Genomic DNA, 22569 nt, shown 5'->3' with positions numbered 1-22569 from the left:
TTGCTAGCCAGTGCTAAAGTGCTTGTCCTCTCTCCTTCAAACATGGTAAAATTTGTTTAAACCCAATTGATACATTTGATTTACTTGTAGGTCCTAGTAAAGCAGTACTACATGTACCAATGGCCTGTAAATTAAATTCTACTTGTCGGCCTGCAGCATTCATTGTGCCATCCACTTAAGTAGTTTTTAGAACATGTCTCAGGCCTCATATAGCAGCCTGTCTATGTAGTTTAAACTGCCATTTTGACGTGCCAAATAAACATTTTGCCAGGCCTTAACCCTCCTTTCTAATACATATGAGTCACTCCCTGAATGGGCTGTAGGTAGCCCATAGAGCAAGGTACATTGTAATGAAAAGGTTGGACATTTAAGTTTTACTTGTCCTAGTAGTGGACAGAACTACAAATTTCATTTTTCACTAATTTGAAGCCTACTTCTCCAATAGAATAACACTGGGTTGCCTTATTACATTTGATGCATGCTAACTTTGATTGTGACAGGTGAACATTTCATTTCAAGATATAGGCAGTCATTATGAACATGGCGGGAAAGACCGCCGACCGCCGTGTCGGCAGTGAACAGAATCCCGCCGGCGGCAAATGGAAACCTGCCATATAATGATTGAAATATCCAACCCCGCCAAAAATTCCCAGACCACCACTCCCTGCCAGGACCCTGTCAGCAGGAATCCCGGCCCACCCCACCCCGCCACCACCAAGCACACCCACAACCCACCCTCCAAATAACGATGCACAAATCACCTCCGCGGACAGTGGAGGCTGGACGACCATTGGCGGGTGCGACCGCCAAATGGGCAGCAAGTGGACTCAACAGCAACAAGTGCACACATTGGCTAGGCCTATCACCCACACACCTGATACACATCCAGAACCCCATAAAACACCCACCCACAGACACACCCCACAATCCCTTGCAACGCAACCAGGACCAGAAGACGGATAGAACCAGAGCCAGACTGCAAATGCCAGCATACAGGACATGCATATCGACCCACACAGGAGCACCCAGACCACGTCCCCAGTTCCGACGCCATCCACCACACTCACCATGTCCCCCCTCAAAAATCCACGCTTCACCGAAAGAGAACTAAGGACCATGGTGGACAAGATCCTGAAGGTGGAGCCCCAAATATTCAGGTCCGAGGTGCAGCACACACCCATCACGCGGAAATTGGAGCTGTGGCAGACCATTGTCAACAGGGTGAACGCAGTGGGACACCAAACACGCACCAGGGATGACATCCAGAAGAGATGGAATGACCTGCGGGGGGAGGTCAGAGCCATGGCATCTAGGCACCACATTGCAGGGCAGAAGACTGGGGGAGGACCGCCACCAACACCACCCGACTACACCAACTGGGAGGAGAAGGTACTCGCCATCCTGCACCCAGAGGGACTCTCTGGACTCACTGGAGGAATGGACTTTGGTAAGTCATCTACAATTACCCCATATACAACACATCTACAATGCATGCACCACTCCACCACACCCACACCCACCTCGACATACACCCCACCCAGCCATTACCCACCACGTCCACCACCCTGCGTTACCCTGCATTACCCACAACTCACTAACAGGTCCACATCTGTCCCGCTGTCCACAGCCACCCACCCCTGCACGTACCCACAATGGAATACTACCCCCCACCACAATGAAACTCCACCACTGCCACTAAATGCAATGTCCACCTCACAAGGGCACCCTGGAAGGCCACTGAAAGTAACACCAGCACAAAATTGCCAGTTCTGTACACCTCAAACCTTCAGGCATATGTAACAGACATGTCTATGTCCCACAACAGGCACTACCACCCATGCAACCCAAATGGAGGGGACAGAGGCACATCACAAGACCGTGGTGAAGGATCCCTTGAAACTGATGAGCAGGCAGGCCCCTCACACAGTCCTGGATTCTCACCATGCAGCAGCCCCACCCAGGAAACCACTGTCACCCCTAACACCCAGTCAAGACCAGCAGGCCAGGGGAGGTGTACCCACACAAGTATACCCAGGGCACAGACTGGTGGAACACAGCTACAGAGGCCACAGTCTCCCACGCCCAACATGCAGGAAGGCAGGGGTCCCAGTACAAGTGGCATGTAAAGTCCTGCGCAGGGGACACAGACACAGGGTGCTAGGGCAAGTTCAAGTGCCCCAGTGGGTCAGGGGGTAGGGCACCGGATGGATGCAACAGCACAGGATGTCATTGCAGAGGTATTGGGGGCCTACTAACATACCCAAGACAGGTTGCCACCCTGGAGCTAAGTCAGAGGATGCAGCTGGAACAACACCAACAGGCCATGGAGCAGTGGAAAGAGCACAATGCCACAATGGCCACCATTGCTGGAGCACTTCTGCAGTTGGTCAACAAACAGTCTGACACCCACACCGGACAAGTGGCCCCCACAACAGCCCTGGACAACGAGCAACAGATGACCCAAGCAGCAGAAACAGCACAGGAAATACCCTCCCAGGAATCACAAGGCCCAACCATGCCACCCCAAGAAGCTCCACAGCAGGTGCCCAAACGTAGTCTCAGGCCAAGATATGGCACTGGAAACCCAGCTAAGAACAAGCCCCCCTCCAACAATTGACACTGCTACTACTGCAAAGCAACAATCCCACCCATTAACCAACAACACTTAGCGGAGGGCAAATTGAAGTACTATACTACAAATAGGACCCATCTATGACATCCAACAGGGCTGCCACCAAGTAGGTTTTAGGGACACCCAACCCTTACGACTCCCATCACTGTATATAGCACAATTCACTCTATTCTACCAATAAAACACATTTCATACCTGTAACACTGTCTCCTGTCTTCAATGTTGAACAAAGTGGAGTATGGCTGCAACTGGCAGAGAACAACTTTATTGTCAATTTGTGATTGATGCTGGTACTGTGTGTTTTAAATTAGGCAAGGAGGGAGTGCATATGTTGTCTGTCAGTACCATGCAGAACTAGTCCATGTCTCGCCTGTCATGACCAATCCCCCCTATATGACAGAGCACACTGACAGTATCAGTCACTAACCCCAATTACAGGCTTAAGTCCCACACAGGTATTGGAAGTAGAGTTGTATCAGTTGGTTCCTGGAATTGACAACTTTCCCTTCCTCATCCTCACCATCACTCTCCTCACCTCTCTGAGGTAGCTGATCAGGACCTATAGCACCCTCCACCTCCAAAAGGGGGATAGAATGTCTCACTGCCACTGTGCAGCATGCAGCAGGCCACCACTATTCTGCACACCTTATCAGGCCCATAGGCCAGGGAAACCCCAGAGACATGTAGACACCGGAATCTAGCCTTCAGGAGACCTACAGTATGCTCTATCACCCTCCTAGTATGTCCATGGGCCTCAATGTATTTCCTCTCTGCATCCGTCCTGGATTCCTCACTGGTGTCAGGAGCCAACGCAAGTTTGGATAGCCAGAATCACCTAGAAAAGGGTCAATACAGAGGCCTCATTCTAATGTCCCTTAGTCAGACAGGTTGGTTTTCTACAATGTGTCAGTTAGTGACAGGCAAACTTACCTATGTCCTCTTTTAGTTGTTCTATCTTCTGTGGCACCCTACATTTCCTCAACACAAATGAATCATGGACTGAACCCGGAACCGGAAACATGACATTCACATGGGAAATGCACTGGTCTGCAGTACATACCAATTGGATGTTCATGGAGTGCAAGTTCTTCCTGTTTCTGTACACCTGTTCACTCAATCTTGGGGGAATGATGGGTATGTGGGTGCCATCAATGGCATCTATAACATGGGGAATGTTTGCAAAGGCATAGAAGTCAGACTTGATGGCAGGGAGGTCAACACTTTGGGGGAATCACACATAGGATTGCAGATGTTGTACAAATGCATTCAGAAATCATGTCAGTACCTGGCTGAACATTGGCTGTAAGAAACCAGCACCCATGCCCACTGTCACTTGAAATGAGCCTGTGGCCAGGAAATGGAGTGCGGAGAGCACCTGCACCTCAGTTGGAATGGCATGCTGATTACGATTTCCAGGAATTAGTGCAGTATCCAGTAATGCACATAGGTCCTGAATAGTTGCACGTGTGAGTCTGTATGTGATAATGATCTGACGCTCCACCATGGTCCCCATATCCACAAGTGGTCTGTACACCGATGGTGCCCTTCCTCCCCTCAAGGATCGGTACCTATTAGGGGTTATAAAAAGGAGTGATGTGCACACATATTTGCTAAATACATGCAGTGCATTGTTCATAGTAGTGTCTGTACAATAACTGCAACCTGTCAGATGTACATGTACATCACTAGTAGGGAACAGAGTAATTCATGTGTGCTACTATACAGAATGGATATAGGCCTAGGACCTTCATGTGGCTAGTAGGCCCTGCATTGTGAGTAGTATGAATTTCAAGATGCGTAGGTGGTGCCAAAATGTCTGCCCACTGTAGTTCTGCCCCCTCATTGTGGAAGTGACCTAATCCCGCTAGCGGTTGACGTCACAGCGTACACCGGTGTTGACCGCTCTTTGCACCCTCAATGGCTAACTTGAATGCCAAAGGGGAATCCTGGCGTATCATGATCGCCGCCGGTGGTAATGGTGGAAACCGCTGCAGAACGTACGTGCGTTCGACATTGTTTTTTCACTTGACTCCCTGATCTCGTGCAGACAGGTACTCCACTCTGTGTACTGCTGTGGCCTGCCTCTGGCTTTGGATGTTCCACGTGGTGCAGGGGAGAGGGCCCCGGCCTTCACCCAGGAAGAACTGGAGAAGCTAGTGCAAGGGTCCTGCCCCTGTACGGCAGACTCTACGGATGGCCAGAGGTACAGGTGAGTCTGCGTTTGGGGGCACTATGTGATTAATGGATGGAGTGGACTGCAGATATGTGTGCTCCTCTGAGCCTGGATGGTCCATGGTGCATGGAATGCTGTGTGCCACTGTCCTGCATGTCTGAGAGTACTGTCAGTCCTATGTTTAACAATCTGCCAGCTGTTCCCATCGTGCAAGTGCCTGACCTCTGTGTTTCATTTCTGTGTCACCCTACTAGGTCAACGCCCACCAGAAGAGGGCACATTGGCATGCCATCGCCAAGGAGGTACGGACCCTGGGGGTCTACAACCGGCGGAGCACCTGCTGTCGAAAGAGGTGGTAGGACCTGCGGCGCTGGGCGCGAAAGATCACTGAGGCCCAGCTGGGGAAGTCCTCCCAAAGTGGAAGAGGTGCCCGTCGGGCACTGACCCCCCTTATGCGTTGGATCCTGGCGGTGGTGTACCCAGATCTGGATGGGCGCTTGAAGGCTCCACAGCAGTCACAAGGGGGTGAGTACTCACTGACCATACTTCAGCCTGGAAGGATGACTGTGTGTGCGATAGGGCTCATGCTGCTTAGAGCAGGCAATTTGACTTTTGTCCATCTACTCTATGTTCCCCAAAGGGTGTTGGGGTGTCCCTTTCCAGTTTCACCTACCTCAGCTCCAAAACTATTTCAGGGGATGGGTGTAGATCAGTATACTGGTCAGTAGTCAGGGGCATGGCCATGGGCAAAGTGTGTATCATCATTCAGCTATTTACAAGTGTCTCTCCTGTTTTGTCTCTCCATCCCTGTTCTCTTGTGTTGGTTTGGTACAGCATCAACATCAGGTCAGGGAACTGAGGCATTGGCAAGTGGGGAGGCAGCGGCCAACTGATCCTCCGAGGCAGAGACAATGGACGCCCAGGGGACCAGTGGGTGGGAGGGCGAGGAAACTTCCACGGGGGAGGCTACTACCACAGGAGGTAGTGACTCTGAGACCTCCTCTGATGGGGGTCCTCCGGCGGTGGCAGACCCTAGTGCACACACCACTACTGTGAGATCTTCTGCCACCACCCATACCATCACAGTCCTCCCTTCTGCTCCCCCGAGTTGCCCGTGCCTACCCACCCACCCAGAAAGGTGGGCGTCTCAATCGCCCCAGGCACCTCCTCCCCTGCCCCAGTCAGCCCTGCTGCCCTCAGAAAGGAGGCTATTGACCGCCTGAGAACCATCTCTGTAGGGCAGACAACCATCGTCAATGCCATCCAGGGTCTGGCATCAGAGGTGCAGCAGACCAATGCCTATCTGGATGGCATTCACGGTGCCATGTCTGCCCTACAAGGATCTTTTCAGGCTCTGGTCTCCTCTTGGACGGCAGCCAGTTTCCCTGGCCATTCCATTCCCCCTCCAACCTCATCTACCCCTTCCAGCACCCAACTCCCTTCATCGGTCCAAAGCACACAATCAGACCCACTTACAGGCACACACAAGAAGCACACTTCAAAACACAAGCACCACACCTCCCACCACAAGCATTTACACAGCCAACAGACACCTGCACACTCAACAACGTCCACTTCCCCCAGTGTGTCCACCTCTCCCGCCTCCCTGTCTGTCCCCTCTATATCCACACCATTATGCACTGCTCCTTCACTTGCTGTTACTGCTCCTCTTCCTGCACTCACCACAATAGCAGACAGTCATACATGCACCCCATACACCACACCTGCATTCACCACCTCTACTGTAGTTGACACATGCAGCACACTCACCAGACTTGCAGACACCCACCCAACATACATCCACACTAGCTGTCTGTCTTCTCCCACTGTGTCCACCCCCCACCTCCCAAAACACACAAACGCACCAAGACACCCACCCATCAGACATCCAACACAACACAACATACTGAGCAGTCACCTGCACCCACTACATGCACACCTACACCCCATACATCAACTCCCTCTGCCTCCACTCCCACGCCCTCATCCACGCCCACCCCAAATGCTCCCAAGAAATGTTTCCTCTCCCGTGCTGACCTGTTCCAACCCACTGGCCCACCCCATCTTGTCCCCAAACGTGCCCACCTCCTTGCCCCTTCTGCTCCTTCCACATCACAGCCCACCCCGGTCCAGCCTTCCCATTCCCGTGCCCTTTCCCCAGTGAAAAAGAAGGCGCGGTCAGAGCATAGGCCATCCAGCTCCACCCGAGCCAGACAGCCCCCACCCCGTTCAAAGGAGAAGCCCACCCCCCCAACCGCCTGAGGAAAGTCAAAGTCCCACCCTGTCGAAAGTACCCACCCACCCAAACCCCCTTCCGTGAGGTGCCTGGATCCCCATATAGTGCCCCGTTCTGTGGAGTACCCAGCACTTGTGGGAGTCAGGTGTGGTATGGTAGGTGTAGTAGGTTGCGGTACTTACTGTCGTCGTCGTCGTCAGTGGTCTCGGTCGTGTAGGTATATGGCAAGGAGCAGGGCTGGCATGATCAGCAGCTCTCTGTCCATGGCTGCCACTGCACGTTTTGTGGAACTCCGGTGAGTGTTTCCTTATATTTCGTCTGGCTTTGTGTGGCAGTGGTTCCCGCCCCAGAACTGGCGGCGGAATGGTGGTTCATAATTTGATGGTCGGGTTGGGCCTTTCCGACCGCCAGTGGGCGGGCTCTGCCATCGTCAGTGGGACCCCTTTCCTGGTTCGTGAGATGCGTGTGTTTCGTTTGGATCATTATTTGGCGGTCCGTACCGCTCCTCTGTTGGCGGTTTCTACCGCCGGCAGAGCGGAACGGACCGCCATGTTCATAATGAGGGCCATAGCTTTGAAAGTCCCACATTTAGTAAGTGGGTATTTTCCTGCCCTATTTGGTGCCTGTAGTGTGTTCCCGTGTCACATGACCGGGGCAGTTATTTGGCACTTTATTGGTCATTCTTACATTGGCGGTGACTGTTAAAGTGGCGGTAATACCGCCAACAGGCTGGTGGTAATTACCGCCAAATTAAGACCGTGGCAGTGATATCTCCCATAGAAAGCTGATGTACCACACCATCCTCCAGAGCGTCAACACCATGCACCACAGTGGCAGCCATCAACAGCCAAGCGGAAGACAAGGTGCTACCCACCATATCATGACACTGCAAACCACCACGATTTCCAGGGAGGTACCAACGCCATCAAAAGCCTGGCAGAAACACATCACAGAAGACCAAAGACTCGCCAACAGAAGCACAGAGAAGATCAACACCGCCATTGAACCAGAACTTCAAGTCTTCCTAATGCTCTTCTACACCATGCTCCACCAGGAAGACGAATGCCGATGAAGATGACAACGGTAAGTACAGCCGCCTAGCGCAAAAGGGAGGGAGGGAGGAAAAGGAGAGTGACACACATGCACAACACACACCAGACCCACACAAGCTATACACACAACCAGCTGCAGACGTAAACCAATGGCATAGGACATAAGGCATAATAATACAAGGACTAGAGGTCAGCAGTACTGATATTGTAATTGCATGGCAACAGCCACCATATGAACCAATTTTAGAACAAAGATACATGAACAATTGTCTAGAAAGGGCCAATGCCCAGTCCAAAGTACAGAATGCCCACATGGCCACAGGGCACAGTCCAAGCCCAAACTTGATCCTGACTAACTCCGCTCAAAACTGTGTAAGGGCAACATCTCAGAAGTGGAGAGCTACTCAGGGGGAAAAGGATGGGGATGCACCTCAGCTGAAGTTGAGAACTTGCCCACTGCTTCTAAAGAGGGCTCCATGCCCATTTCCCAATGCTGGGGAGTGCAAGTTCATGTTCTCTGAGGTAGGGAACTTGCCCACTGCTTCTGGAGGGAGCTCCATTACCATTTCCTAATTCTGTGGAGTGCAAGGTCACAGTCTCTGAGATGCAAAATTTGCCCACTTCTTCTGGAGGGGCTCCGTGCTCATTTCCCAATGCTGGGGAGAGGAAGGTCACAGTCTCTTAGGTGGGGAACTTGCCCACTGCTTCTGGAGGGGGCTCCCAGTAGAACAGTCCCTGGAGGGTGGCCAACATGCCCTCTGCTGGACGTGAGGGCTGCATTGTCTCTGCTGAGGGAGGTGCCTCCTGGGCAGCCTCTGTAGGAGGTGAGGGCTGCATTGTCTCTGCTAGAGGAGGTGTCTCTTGGGCAGCCTCTGCTGGAGGTGAGGGCTGCATTGTCTCTGTTGAGGAGGTGTCTCCTGGGCAGCCACTGCTGGATGTGAGGGCTGCATTGTCTCTGCTTGGGGAGGTGTCTCCTGGGCAGCCTCTGCTGGTAGTGAGGGCTGCATTGTCTCTGATGGGGGTAAGGGCTTCTTGCCTTTCATTGGTTGTTGAGTGGGAACCATTACTGTCATTGGTGGTTGAGTGGGAACCTTTTCTGTCATTGGTGGTTGAGTGGGGACCTTTTCTGTCATTGGTGGTTGAGTGGGACCCGCTGCTGTCATTGGTGGTTGAGTGGGAACCTTTTCTGTCACTGGTGGTTGAGTGGGACCTGCTGCTGTCAATGGTGGTTGAGTGGGAACTGTTTCTGTCATTGGTGGTTGAGTGGGACCTTATGCTGCCATTGGTGGTTGAGTAGGAACCTTACCCCTCCTGGCTAGTGGAGTGGGATCCTTCCCTTTCCTGGCTGGTGGAGTGGGATTCTCTCCTTCCCTTTCCTGGCTGGTGGAGTGGGATCCTGCCCTTTCCTGGCTAGTGGAGTGGGATCCTTCACTGTCTTGCCTCCACAACTAGGAGGTGCCTCTACTGTCCCCGTGGACTATTTGGCTGAGGTGCTGGGCTGGATCATTGGCACCCTGCTCTTACGGGCAGGATGGGGGAGGGGGAGGGAAGAGGTCAAGTTGGGCAAGGAAAATCTTCTTAGGGACGGTGAGGCGGGATGAGGGAGGTGGGATGAGAGTGGAGGTTGAGGGAGTGGTTGTCGGAGGAGTAGGTCTGCTGGACTTGGGTACTGGTGCATTGGCAGTGCGCTGATGTGAGGTGGATGGCTGTTGGGTGTCTGAGTGCCTGCTTTTGGGTCCTTCAGGAGGGGGGACAGACAGGGTGGGAGAGAACACAGGGGACACATGGATGGATGTTGCGGAGGTGTCTGCTAGTGAGGTGCTGCTTGGTGTGGTGATGCTGGTGGTGGCTGTTGAAGCAGTGCATGCAGGTGTGAGTGAGAACATGACTGTGAGGGAGGTGGAGCAGGAGGCGGAGGGGGAGACAGTAGAGGCAGTGGATGTGGATGTATGTGCAACTGTCTGTTGTTTGTGTGAGTGCTTGTGGACTGAAGTGTGGTGCCTGTGTTTGAATGTGCCACTCTTGTGTGATGTCTTGTATGCTTGCTCCTCTGTATGTGTTCATGGGATGGGTTGGAGTGAATGATACTGGGACTGGGATGTGGTATTTGGAGGGGGGACAGTAGGAACAGGGACAATTGCAGCCATCAGAGAGGAGGCCAGAGCATGAATCAATCTCTGTAGGGCCGCCAATTCACTGTGGATGCCGTCCAGGAATGCACTGCATTGCTGCATCTGGGATGCCAGCCCCTGGATGGCATTCACAAAGATTGACGCCCTATAGAGATGGATCTCAGGGTGTCAATAGCCTCCTCACTCAGGGAAGCAGGGCTCACTGGGGTAGGGCCTGTGGTGCCTGGGGCGAAGGAGATGCCCACCCTTCTGGGTGAGCAGGCACGGGCAGCTTGCTGAGAGACTACTGGGAGGGGGATGCTGGTACGTGGGTGGTGGCTGTACCTGTAGCTGGCGTGGTCACAGAGGTGTCCGCCACCGCCAGAGAGCTACTATCGGCGGAGGAATCAGAGTCTGTGTTGTCACCTCTTGTCTCCGTCGTGGTGCTCCCCTCGCCCTTCGTCCCACTGGTTCCCTTGGTGGTGGTTCCGCTGGTGGACTCAGCCTCCTGGGTCCTGTGGGATGCTGCTCCCTCTGTCACCGGTGCCCCTGTTCCGCCGCCAGATGATGCTAATGCACACATGGACAGTATGACAGAAGGAAAAAGGGGGGAGGGAGAGAAGAAGATCACTGGGTCAATTACAGAACCAACACCACAGTTGGCATACACAGCACCGTCTCACACACAGGGATCAGGCTTGAGCACTATGCATTGCACTGGCATTGAATTGGCTAGATGCCACAGCATGATGAGGGTCAGACACCGCCAAATGCACCCCTCTTGGGACACACAAAGCCCTAACTGAGATGGAATGCAAATGAGCTAGGTTACCTGCATTTGCCATACACCCATTACCCTTGAGCTGGATCACGCTGCAATGTCTGTCCTGGCATTAAGAGGCACCAACTAACTCACTCCCACCACCCGGATCCCATGCCACCTAACATTTATTGTAGTAATGCCCACTGTACTCACCCCCTTGCGGCTGCTGTGATGCCGTTAAGCGCCCATCCAGCTCTGGGTAGGCCACCACCAGTATGCCAGTATGCGGGACCATCAGGGGGGACAAGTTCCGACGGGCACCCCTTCATCGTTGGGGGGCCACCCCCAGCTGGGCCTCCACAGTCTTCCATGCCCAGCATCTCAGGTTCTCCCACTGCTTCCTGCAGTGGATGCTCCGCCTGCTGTAGACCCCCAAGGTCCACACATCCTTGCCAATGGCACGCCACAATTCCTTCTTTTGATGGGCTCTGACCTGCAGAGGTAATACAGACAGGAGGACAGCATTACACATACAATCCAGCCTTTCACACATATGACGCACAAATCCTGTTTCCAAATCCATTGGCACACACATCACCCGGTGCACACGATGTACACTACCACCAGACATCCCCGACAAATGGCACGATTCCTGCACACACATCTCCATGTAACTCTCCCACAAGCATCGTGCCCAAGGGTACTCACCTGTTGATCTGGAGGCTCATACAGCTGTCCGTACTGGGGCAGGACCCCATCCACCAAGCACTCCAACTACATCATGGTGAAGGCAGGGCCCCTTTCTCCGATCACAAGGGCCATGGTAGTTTCCAAACACAGGTCACAGCAGCACACACAGTGTAGGTGTTTTCCTGTGAAAAGTCAGGAATCAAGCAAGGTTATAGACAGAAAAAGGCGTTCATGTCAGCAGTGGTGTACACCGTCTCACCCGCCGATGATCACCATTAGCCACTGTACTCCATAGAGCCCCATATTAACCAATGAGGTATTGCGTGGCAGTGCAAGACCGCCTTCCTCCACGACACCCAACGTCGGCGGAGTTACCTCACTTCTACCTCTCCCTAGATACAGGACAGTCAGTCACAATTTCATGGTGGTGGACTACATTCAGTTCTTCCATAACTGCGTCATTGCTGAAAATTGCACTTACATTGCTATTCCCACTGTCCCATCACATTAATGCTATATGCACACTGAGGTGGTGTTTCCATTGTTCAAATCAAATTGTGACAGTCTACTCACTCTTGTGAGGTAGATACCTACCACTGTGGATGAATAGGAAGAAGAGAGAAACCCCTGTGTAAAGAACCCTTGAGGACTTGGCTACACTGGAGGACAGGCATATAATACTCACCTATAGACTGGACAGGGCCACAATCACAGAGCTCTGAGCCCAATTGGAGCATGACCTGATATCTGCTGTCAGCCATCCCACTGGGATCCCCCCTCTTGTGCAGGTTCAATCAGTGCTCCATTTCCTGGTAACTGGTTCTTTCCAAGTGACAGTGGGCTTGGCAGCAGGAATGTCACAGCCAATGTTCTCAATTGTGTTGGAAAGGGTATTATCTGCCTTGGTAAAACACATGTGCAGCTACATTTCTTTCCCCCAGGAGGAAGATTTGGCCACTGTGAAAGCAGAATTCTATGCAATGGGACTTATACCCAATATTATTGGGGCGATTGATGGCACACATATTGTGTTTGCTCCCCCCTGCCAGAATGAACAGGTGTTCAGGAATCAGAAAAGTTTCCACTCACTCAATTTGCAAATGGTGTGCCTGGCAGACTAGTACATCTCCCACGTCACTGCCAAGTATCCTGGATTGGTGCATGACCCCTTCATTCTTAGGAATAGCGACATCCCAAATGTGATGGCCCAGATACAGAGGCACAGGGAGTGGCTAATAGATGAGCCAGAGTCCCCACCCACAGTAGGTCAGTGCATGCCTTCAAGTGTTATCCCCATAGCATTGTGTAAGGCTAATTTTTGTCCCTCAATACTTGCAAGGGACTCTGGCTGCCCAAATATATTGTGGCTCCTGACTCTTGTGAGGAATGCCAGGACAGGGCCTGAGAATGGTTATAATGAGGCACATGGATGAACCAGGAGAATAATCGAAAGGACCTTCGGCCTCCTGAAGGCCAGGTTTAGATGCCTGCATCTGACAGGTGGATCCCTGTGCTACTCACCCAAGAAGGTCTGCCAGATAATAGTGGCATGCTGGATGTTGCACAACCTGGCCCTCAGACGACATGTGCCTTTTCTGCAGGAGGAGGAGACTGGAGATGACCCTGTGGCAGCAGTGGACCCTGAGGACAGTGAGGATGAGGAGGCAGAGGATGAGGATGTGGACAACAGAACATCAGTTATACGTTAATACTTGCAATGACACACAGGTGAGATAGTGGAACTGACTATTACTCTGACTATTGATTTATCTGTGTGGCTGCAGCATGAAAGCGTTCACTTCTTTTGCATCTCAACTTACTGTCACCTATGGTTTGTCATTTTACAGATGTTGGTGATATGATATGTGTTTACTACAGACAGCTACAGGTCATTATTGTATGCTATCATAGTGTTCAGATCATTTGCACTAGGTGTTACTGTTTCCATAAATGCACATCACTCAAGTTGTGTTCAAGGGTGTTTATTGTAGTGCAAATAATTGACTGAAAAGTACAATGGAACGGGGTGATGGTAGAGGAAAGTCCAGGGTATTGTTCCAGTATGTTTGTAGCACAGGTTCAGTGTCCAAGGGACCATAGGAAGGGGAGCAAAGGCAGTTCAATGAAGATAAGGTGACAGGGTGGGACACAATGGGGACAATCAGGAGAGTCTCATTTTCTGGCAGTGGTCTTGGCAAGTGTCTCTGGCTTCTGTCTGGGCGTGGTGGTTCACCTTCTGCAGGTGGAGGGGTGCTGGTGGCCTGTGGGTCCTGTGACCTCCTGCCCACTAACTGCAGCAGAACTGGAGGGCTGGTCAATAGACTGGATAGTGCTAGGGGATTGCTGCTGTGCTGTTGATTTCCTCATGATGTTGGCCATGTCTGCCAGCACCCCTGCTATGGAGATCATGTTGGTGCTGAGAGCCTGCACATCCTCCCTGATCTCCTGATGGTGTTCCTCCTGCAGCCGCTTGTTCTCCTGCATGTGTGTAAGGATCTGGCTCACTGTGTCCTGGAAGTGTTGGTAGGCCCCCAGGATCTTGGTGAGTGCCTCCTAGAGAGTGGGTTCCCTTGGTCTGTCCTCCCCCTTGTGCACAGTGGTCCTCCCACTGTCCTTGTTGCCCTGTGTCTTTGTCCTGTGAACGTTGTGCCCACTACCACTGGGCCCAGGTTCCTGATTGTCTTGAGGGTGAGGTGTGGACTGGGTTCCCTGTACAGGTGGGCACACTGCTGATTGACATGTCCTGGGGACAGAGGAGTGGGGATGTTGGGTGGGTGCTATGTTGTTGGAAATTGATGGAGTTGACTGGGAGTAGGCTGGGGTGACTGACTGACCAATGGTCCCTAATGGGCTAGGTAGTTCATCCAGATCCAGGAGTCCAAAGTTACTGTCCTCACTGGGGGCATTTCTTTTGGTGGACTGGTTTGTCGTGGCACCTTCTTTCCGCTGACATTGGCTGGCGCACCTGTGGGGATGTAAGTGATGTATTATGCTTCATGTCTGTGACATATTGTAAATCCCTAGCTTCCCCTCTATCATTGCTGTGTTATGTGGTGTGTGTTGGTGAGAGTGTGTTGAGTAATGTGGTTGGCTGTGTGAAGTTGGGTGTGTGAGGGTTGTATGGGTGTATGTGGTGTGTGTATCTAGTTGTCGCAGTGGCCTTGGTGTCAGTGTGGTGGCAATAAATTGAATTTGTAAAGGGTTGTAAGTAATGTAGGTGTGTGTTTTATAGTGCTGTGGGTGTGTGGGTATGGAGTGTGTATTGGTGTCAGGTGTGTGTTTTTTGGTATTGGCCAATGCTGTGCAGTTTAGTATTTGGGTGTCCATTTTGAGCACACCAGTGTGTCCCGCCAATGGTTTACCACCATTGAATGTCCGCCATGGTGATTCGTGGGTCATGATGTGGTGGGCGTTGTTTTGTTGGCATAACAGTATGGGTGTTCGTACCGCACTTTAGCACTGACCTTTGGGCTGGCGGATTTGTGTATGTGGCAGTAATCTGTCGGACTGGTGTGTGTGTGTCATAATTTGGCGAACAGATGTTTATCTCTACGGCGGTATGTTGGCGGCCGTCACCCCGGTGGTTAGCAGCATTTACCCACAATGGTATGATGTGGGCCTTTGTCTATTCTTTCAGACAGTCAGGCAATAGAGGGATTAGGTGTTCCAGGGTTGGCAATCAACTGGAACAGTGGGGGGGTGGGGTGGGGGGCTGAACTGGGCGTAGCCCTACTTGGAACTGAATATGATTTACCCTGCCTTCACACAAAGGAATTGTCTCCACTGCATTGTTCATTCAGTCAGCATGGAGCCAGGAAAAGGAAGGCAGAAAACTTCAAGGACATCAAAGGGAATTATCTAAAAACATCCCTTCTTCAAAGTGGGCTCCAGGTACAAATATCGGACCCTCAGCCACAACTCTTCAGTACACTTTAGGACCTGTGGATGTTACAGAAGAAAGACCACTGTGGTGCTTTGCTCCCAGAGTGACTTCCACTCTGCTGCCCTAAAAAAGCTTTAGCAATGACCATCCACAGCAACCAACAGGGCTTTTGCGCTACATCGATGACTATCCGCGACACCCAATCGGCTCTTCATGATACATCGATGACCATCCATGAAGTTCTCCATTCATCTCGCAGCCATCTCCTCTGTAAACTGAACTCTTCCCACTGGACATTTGAATGTGGCTCTTTCAGTGTGTCTAGCCTGCTCCCTGGATCCAGGCCCTGCTCCATCACTGTCGGCCTGAACTTGTGATTTTCACCTGATCTCACATGTCCAGATAACTGCAAGTGCTACATTGTGCTTATAGGTACTTTACTTACCTGAAATTATTAATGTCATATCTCCAGTTCTACTGATCAAAATTCTGTTGTTTTGGATTAAAGTGTTTTATTGAATTATGCTCTGTGTTTCTAAATTGGTGTGGGATGTTTCTTGTGTTGTATGTTCACTTTATGACTGTTTGAAGCGCTACATAAATACTTTACACATTGCCTGTAAGTTAAACCTGACTCAACCTGAGGACTGAGCACAGGTTAATTTGGGGTTTGCTTGTAATTTACCCTTTCAGAGATTGTGGCTGATGATTCAGTAGGGATTTACCTCCATAATCCATTTTCCAAAAGTTACAAAGTTCACTGTTGTGCTTTTTGATTTGTGCTACATTTATGCCTGGCTTGGCTCAAGATGTTTGTCTTTCTTTTCAGAGACTTAGGGCCTTATTATGAGGTTGATGGTCCCACTGCAAGACTAACCAAATCACGAGGAGGACATCACCAAGATGGACATGACAGTCCCCGAGTGTATTAAAATGTTTCCGCCGGGCTGACTTGCAAGAACACTGCAACATGCGGTTCCCACCAGGCAGCCTGGCAGGAACAGTGCTATGAAATTGGTCCGGGCTCCCTTAAGGGACCCAAGGCCAACATCGTAGCACTCCAGCACCCTTGGAATGTGCACTGTCTGCTAAGCTAAGCAGACAGTGCGCATTCCAAAGGTGCTGGGCAGAGGGTTCCCTGCACTGCCCATGCTATATGTTTTCTGCCAGTTTTTCCATGCCGGTGTCCCCACCATTAAAAGGCTGGGGGAAAGCTGAGTTGTAACCAGCCAGGGCTACCCTGGCTGAATACAACTCAGGCCACCATCACCACATCAGGAACATCAGGAACAATGTTCAGATGGGTCAGCCCGCCAGGGTTGTAATGTGGTGGTCGGACCACCTGGAGTGTGGCGGTCCAACCATCATCACGAATGTGGAGGTCCTCGGATCGCTGCACTTGTATTTAAGGTCTACGTTTTCAGGTAAAACTTCAGACCAGGTCTAAACTGGTCTCTGTGTCTGACCAGTGCTCCATCTCGGTCAGCCTTAACTTTCACCTATGTGACGGTCAAACGCAATCACATGACCATGGTTGGTGCTTAACCTTTTCTATTCTCACAGTTAAACTTAAAAAAATTCATAACTCCTGTTACCCTTTTTTAATTGTTGTGGTTTGTGTCATGGGATTTATTGAAATGTACTGCCTTTCTTAATTTGGTTTAGGTTTTTTCTTGCATTATGTTTTTACTTTATTACTGTTTTGGTACTCTGTAAATACTCTATACATTGCCTTCAAGTTAAGCCTGCAGGTTCTGTGCCGTAGCTATCAGGATTTGACCTCAGGTTAATTTAATGACTTTCAGGGATCACCCTGACAAGGGTTGTAGTTATTACTTTAGGTTGGCACTACATCCCTGAATTAGTACATCAATGTATTACAGATCAGACTCCCAATTAAACTTGTAATACAACAGAAAAATCTCTCAAGCCATATTGACAATTTTTAGGGTGTAATTATTAATTTTTATTCTTACCCCACTTCCCACGATGTTACAACAGGATATATTTTATTATCCTAGTCTTACAATGTCTCAAGCAGTAGTTGAATATGGGGAATAATGAGTAACCATCCCTCCTCCCTCCTGCCCACCACCCAATTAGAAGTACCCCTGTCTGGTGCCAGATTCAGTTTTATCTTTCTGCAATCTACAAAAAACTTTTTAAAAACTCACCATATTGGGGTGCATCTGATTACAGTTGATCACTAAGCAACATCATAAAATGTACGATTTATTCATCGATTGATAAAGTGCTATAAGTTTGCAAATGGCAACAAGGCCTCCAGCATATATCAATGCACCAAAAGTATATCAATGAACCAAAAAGACACTTGCAAATGCTGTAAAACCCAAATGTTGCATGGTTTGACCCCAGAGCCAACATATAATTTACTATCAGTAAATGCACCAAAAGGTCAATTAGCATATTGTCATTTTCAACAGAGGCAGCGTTATCTTAAGAAGGACTAGTAATTATCTATTGGAACATGACAAGTGTTATCTGCAGTGCTTGAAAAATCTCACCAACTATAACATTCAAACAGCATCAATGTAAGGGAAAACCAAGGCTTTGGAAACAAATATGTAATGAAGTTCGATTCACGCTGAATAAGATGAGCACCTTAGTGAACTCAGCCCCATCTTCAGATGAAGAACATCTTTGCTGGTCTGTGTGATTTCAAGCCTAACAAGTAGTAATGGGTCGAAGCCTCCAATGAGCTGACTAACACTTAGAGAGCCCTCGGGGTCCTGACATGCGCCATGCATTTCTTAATTGGCACCCATACAGAAAACCATTATGCATCTTTTATGCAAGTGAAATTTCTCATGTAAGAATTGATCACTGCATAGCGAGATGTAGTACTAGGATATGTTTGCTTATTGATTATGTTCCTTTTTAACTGACGCAACAACAACCTCCTTTATCTTGAAATAAACACAACACATTATTCCACTGTGGCATCCCATGACATTGATGGTGTTTACAGGCTGTCATGAAAGTGCAAATTGATTCATTGGCTGTGAATACAGTCCCACGAGCCCAGGAAGAAACAGGTTATGTTTGGTTTCTACCTTGGCAGGAACTGCAGCAGATTAAGCATCTTACACGTAGGAGAGCATCATGACATAGAAAGGGGTCAAAAATCACTGCACTCTCATTCTCATACTTCAACCCAAAACTGAAATATGAAAGGACATTCAAATAACATGTGGTTAAAATCTGAGAACGACCTATTACAGGACCAACAAGAGGACGAAAGGGTAGAATCCATTTTATGTAGAGATATTGGCATTATTAATAATCTATTATATATAAAGAATAAAGTTTGAATTGCATTAGCTGTTCGCGAGGGTTTTCATCTCCAAATCTTTCTCCCACAGCAATTCTATAATAGATTTAGACCTTTCTTCAGAAGGCGCAGTAATCAAGTAAATACGGGAAGCTGATGAGGACTGTAATAGAAGATTTTTAATTTGAGAGGTTGAACAGGAGATGATTGCTTAGTTGGAAAATGTTGATATAAACTATTTACAGCCTGTATTACAGCATCATATTTTTTGGTAAAAGAGGATGGAAAAAAGAAAAAAGATGTTATACCTGTACAAAAAAAAAGCGGTGTCCATTTTCAAATAGTTGATGTACCCATCTCAACTTATTTTAATGCCACGTTTTCCAGTAAATTGTTCTATTATTTAACTTAATGTATTTATTATACCAAATTGATGAAATCAGAAACTGCATTTTGCTTGCATTATATGAAGTAGAAAATGGCTGTAGAATTCTGTAGGAATGTTTCAAAATAGGAAGAGAAATAGATGCTGGTCTATGTGTTAGAGTTAAAACCTCCTGAAATGAAAAGCGAGCAAAAAATGATTTTTCAACAGCAACCCATAATGGCCACATTACAGAACCATCCTCATTTTCTAAAAGGGAAGCTTGTTTATGGGAAAAGGCCATATGGTATGAAGGAACATCTAGAAAATAAACTCCTCCAAACAGTTTAGGTTTAATTGATTTTTGAAGGGACATTCAGGGCTTTTTATTGTTCCATAAAAATTTAGATAAAATGGAATTCATCTTTTTAAAATAATGACCCGGTATAATTATTGGGATGTTAAATAGAGAAAATAGGATTACAGGAAGTAACATCATTTGAAGAGAATCTAATCAACCCCACCACAATAAATATAAAGGATTCCATTTAGATGTGAGAGAATTAAGAGTAGAAAATAATTGCAAAACATTACAGGAAAATGTATATTTAAAAGAAGGCTTAAACCAAAGGCCCAAGTATTTCATCTTATCATTGTTCCAGTGAAAGTTAGATGATTAAAAATCTTCAGGAAGACATTTATTTAAACAAAGCATTTCACACTTACCTTTGTTAAATTTATACCCCTAAATAAAAGCAACATTTTCTACTTCTAAAAAGAAAGAAGGAAGTGAAGATTGCAGTTTTGATATAAAAAGTAAAATATTATCAGCATAAGCTGAAAATGTTACTTGACTTTCCCTGTATTGAAAACCATACAACGTTGGGTTAAATCTAAGTTTAATTAATTAAAAAAGGTTCCAAGGCAAGAACGAACAAAAGCGGAGACAATGGAGAACCTTGGTGAACTCCTCTATAAAGTGAAAAGGTGGCAGCAATGAGACGATTTAGAAAAATGGCTATGTTAGGGGAAGAATATAATAATGAAATTAAATTAATGAATTTAGTGCCAAAACCAAACCATGAAAGCGTTGAGAAGATAAAAAGCCAATTAACTTGATCAAAAGCTTTTTCAGTGTCCAAAGCAATTGCTGAAAGTGAATTTTTGTAAACAACAGATTTACTTAAAATATTAAAAAACTATCTTGTGTTGTCGGATAGTAGACGCCCTTTAATAAACCCAGACTGCTCCATACTAATTAACCTAGGGAGAAGTCCAGGCATAGAGCTAACATTTTAGCAAAAATGTTGTAATCAGAATTAACTAGAAAAATTGGTCTATAATTCTTACAAAACTTAGGATCTTTGTTGTCATTTGGTATAAGACAAATTAAAGCATCTTGAAAAAAGCCTCCAGACGAGTTAGTTATGACAAATTATGAAACAAAGTTGAAATAATCTTGGAACTAATATTTTGGAGAAGTGCAAATACAATTCTATATTAAAACCATCCAGCCCTAGAGCTTTACTTTTCTTGATAAGATTGAATGCTTTGAAAATTTCCTCATTGTCAAGAGCAGAAAACTCAAAAAAAGGAAGTACAAGTGGATTAATGGAGGAAAAATATTGATTAATAAGTGTAGGAAAGTACCATCTTGCTTGGCATTTTACCTCCATTTTTCACATGTTTGTCATATGTTTTTGCCTGTCTCACTGGGATCCTGCTGGTCAGGACCCCAGTCCTCATAAAGTATGGCCTAATGTGAATGCCTGTGCAGTGTCTAACTGTGTCACTGAGGCTCTGCTAACCAGAACCTCAGTGCTTATGCTCTCTCAGCTTTTAAATTTGTCACTGTAGGCCAGTGACTTCATTTACCAATTTCAATTGGCATACTGGACCCCTCTTATAAGTCCCTAGTATATGGTATCTAGGTACCCAGGGCAATGGTGTTCCAGGAGATCCATATGGGCTGCAGCATTTCTTTTGCCACCCATAGGGAGCTCAGACAAACCCTTACGCAGGACTGCCATTGCATCATGCGTGAAACAGTGCACACACTATGTCACAGTCATTTTAACTGCACTTAAATAACTTATAAGTCACCTAGATGTCTAACCCTCACTTGCTGAAGGTTAGGTGCAAAGTTACTAAGTGTAAGGGCACTCTTGCACTAGCAAAGGTGCCCCCACATAGTTCACGGCCATTTCCCCAGACTTTGTGAGAGCTTTGTGTGCCATTACACACATGCACTACATATAGGTCAATACCTATATGCAGCTTCACAATGGTAACTCCGCATATGGCCATGTAACATGTCTAAGATCATGGAATTGTCCTCAGATTCTAAATCTGGTACGGTATTGGGGAGCCAATTCCATGCATCCTGGGGGCTTCACCATGGATCCCCAGTACTGCCAAACCAGCTCTCTGAGGCTTGCACTGCAGCTGCAGTTGCTACCACCTCACATACAGGGTTCTGCCCTTATGGGGTCCTGTCTCAGGAAGGCAGAACAAAGCATTTCTTCTGAGAGCAGGGTGTTACACCCTCTCCCTTTGGAAATAGGTGTTAGAGGCTGGGGAGGAATAGCCTCCCCCAGCCTTTGGAAATGCTTTGAAGGGCACAGATGGTGCCCTTCTTGCATAAACCAGTGTACACCGGTTCAGGGACACCTACTCCCCTGCTCCGGCAGGAAACTGGACAAAGGAAAGGGGAGTGGCCACTCCCCTGTCAATCATCACCCGAGGGGTGGAGCCCAGAGCTCCTCCAGTGCGTCCCATACCTCATCCATCTTGTTTTGCAAGGTGTGGGGGCACTCTGGAGGGCCCTGAGTGGCCAGTGTCAGCAGGAGACGTCAGAGACCCCTCCTGATATGGCCATACCTGATAAGGTTATCCATCCCCCTCTCAGGGCTATTTAGGGTTTTTCCTGTGGGTTCTCTTCAGATTCTGCTTGCAAGTTTCCTTCAGGAATCCTCTGCAACAACCTAAGACTCTTCTGACCTCGGATCAACCACAGCCTGCTCCAAGAAAGACTGTAACTGCAACAAGTGTTTACAAGAGACAATTTTCTTCAGCAACCTGGGCTCCAAGTCAGCAACTGCAACAGCTTCAATGGTGTGCACGCTCTGGAGGCTCCCTGTAATTATCCTGCACCAGAATGACTGAAGAAATCTCCCCTGAAATGACGGAGTAACTCCCCTGCTCCAAGCAAGCACGTTCCAGGATGACGACCGGTACCCTGGGACTCCTTTCACAATGCGGAGCACGCTCCTAAGGACACAGAGGGTCCACATCTTTGACATAGACTGTCCTGAGGTCCTGCTGACACAATTTGCAGGAGGCAAGATCTTGTCTTTCTCGAGAACGACAGTAC

Source organism: Pleurodeles waltl, chromosome 1_2, assembly GCF_031143425.1.
Source record: "Pleurodeles waltl isolate 20211129_DDA chromosome 1_2, aPleWal1.hap1.20221129, whole genome shotgun sequence".
Lineage (NCBI taxonomy): Eukaryota > Metazoa > Chordata > Amphibia > Caudata > Salamandridae > Pleurodeles > Pleurodeles waltl.
Note: the sequence above shows the minus strand (reverse complement) of the source record.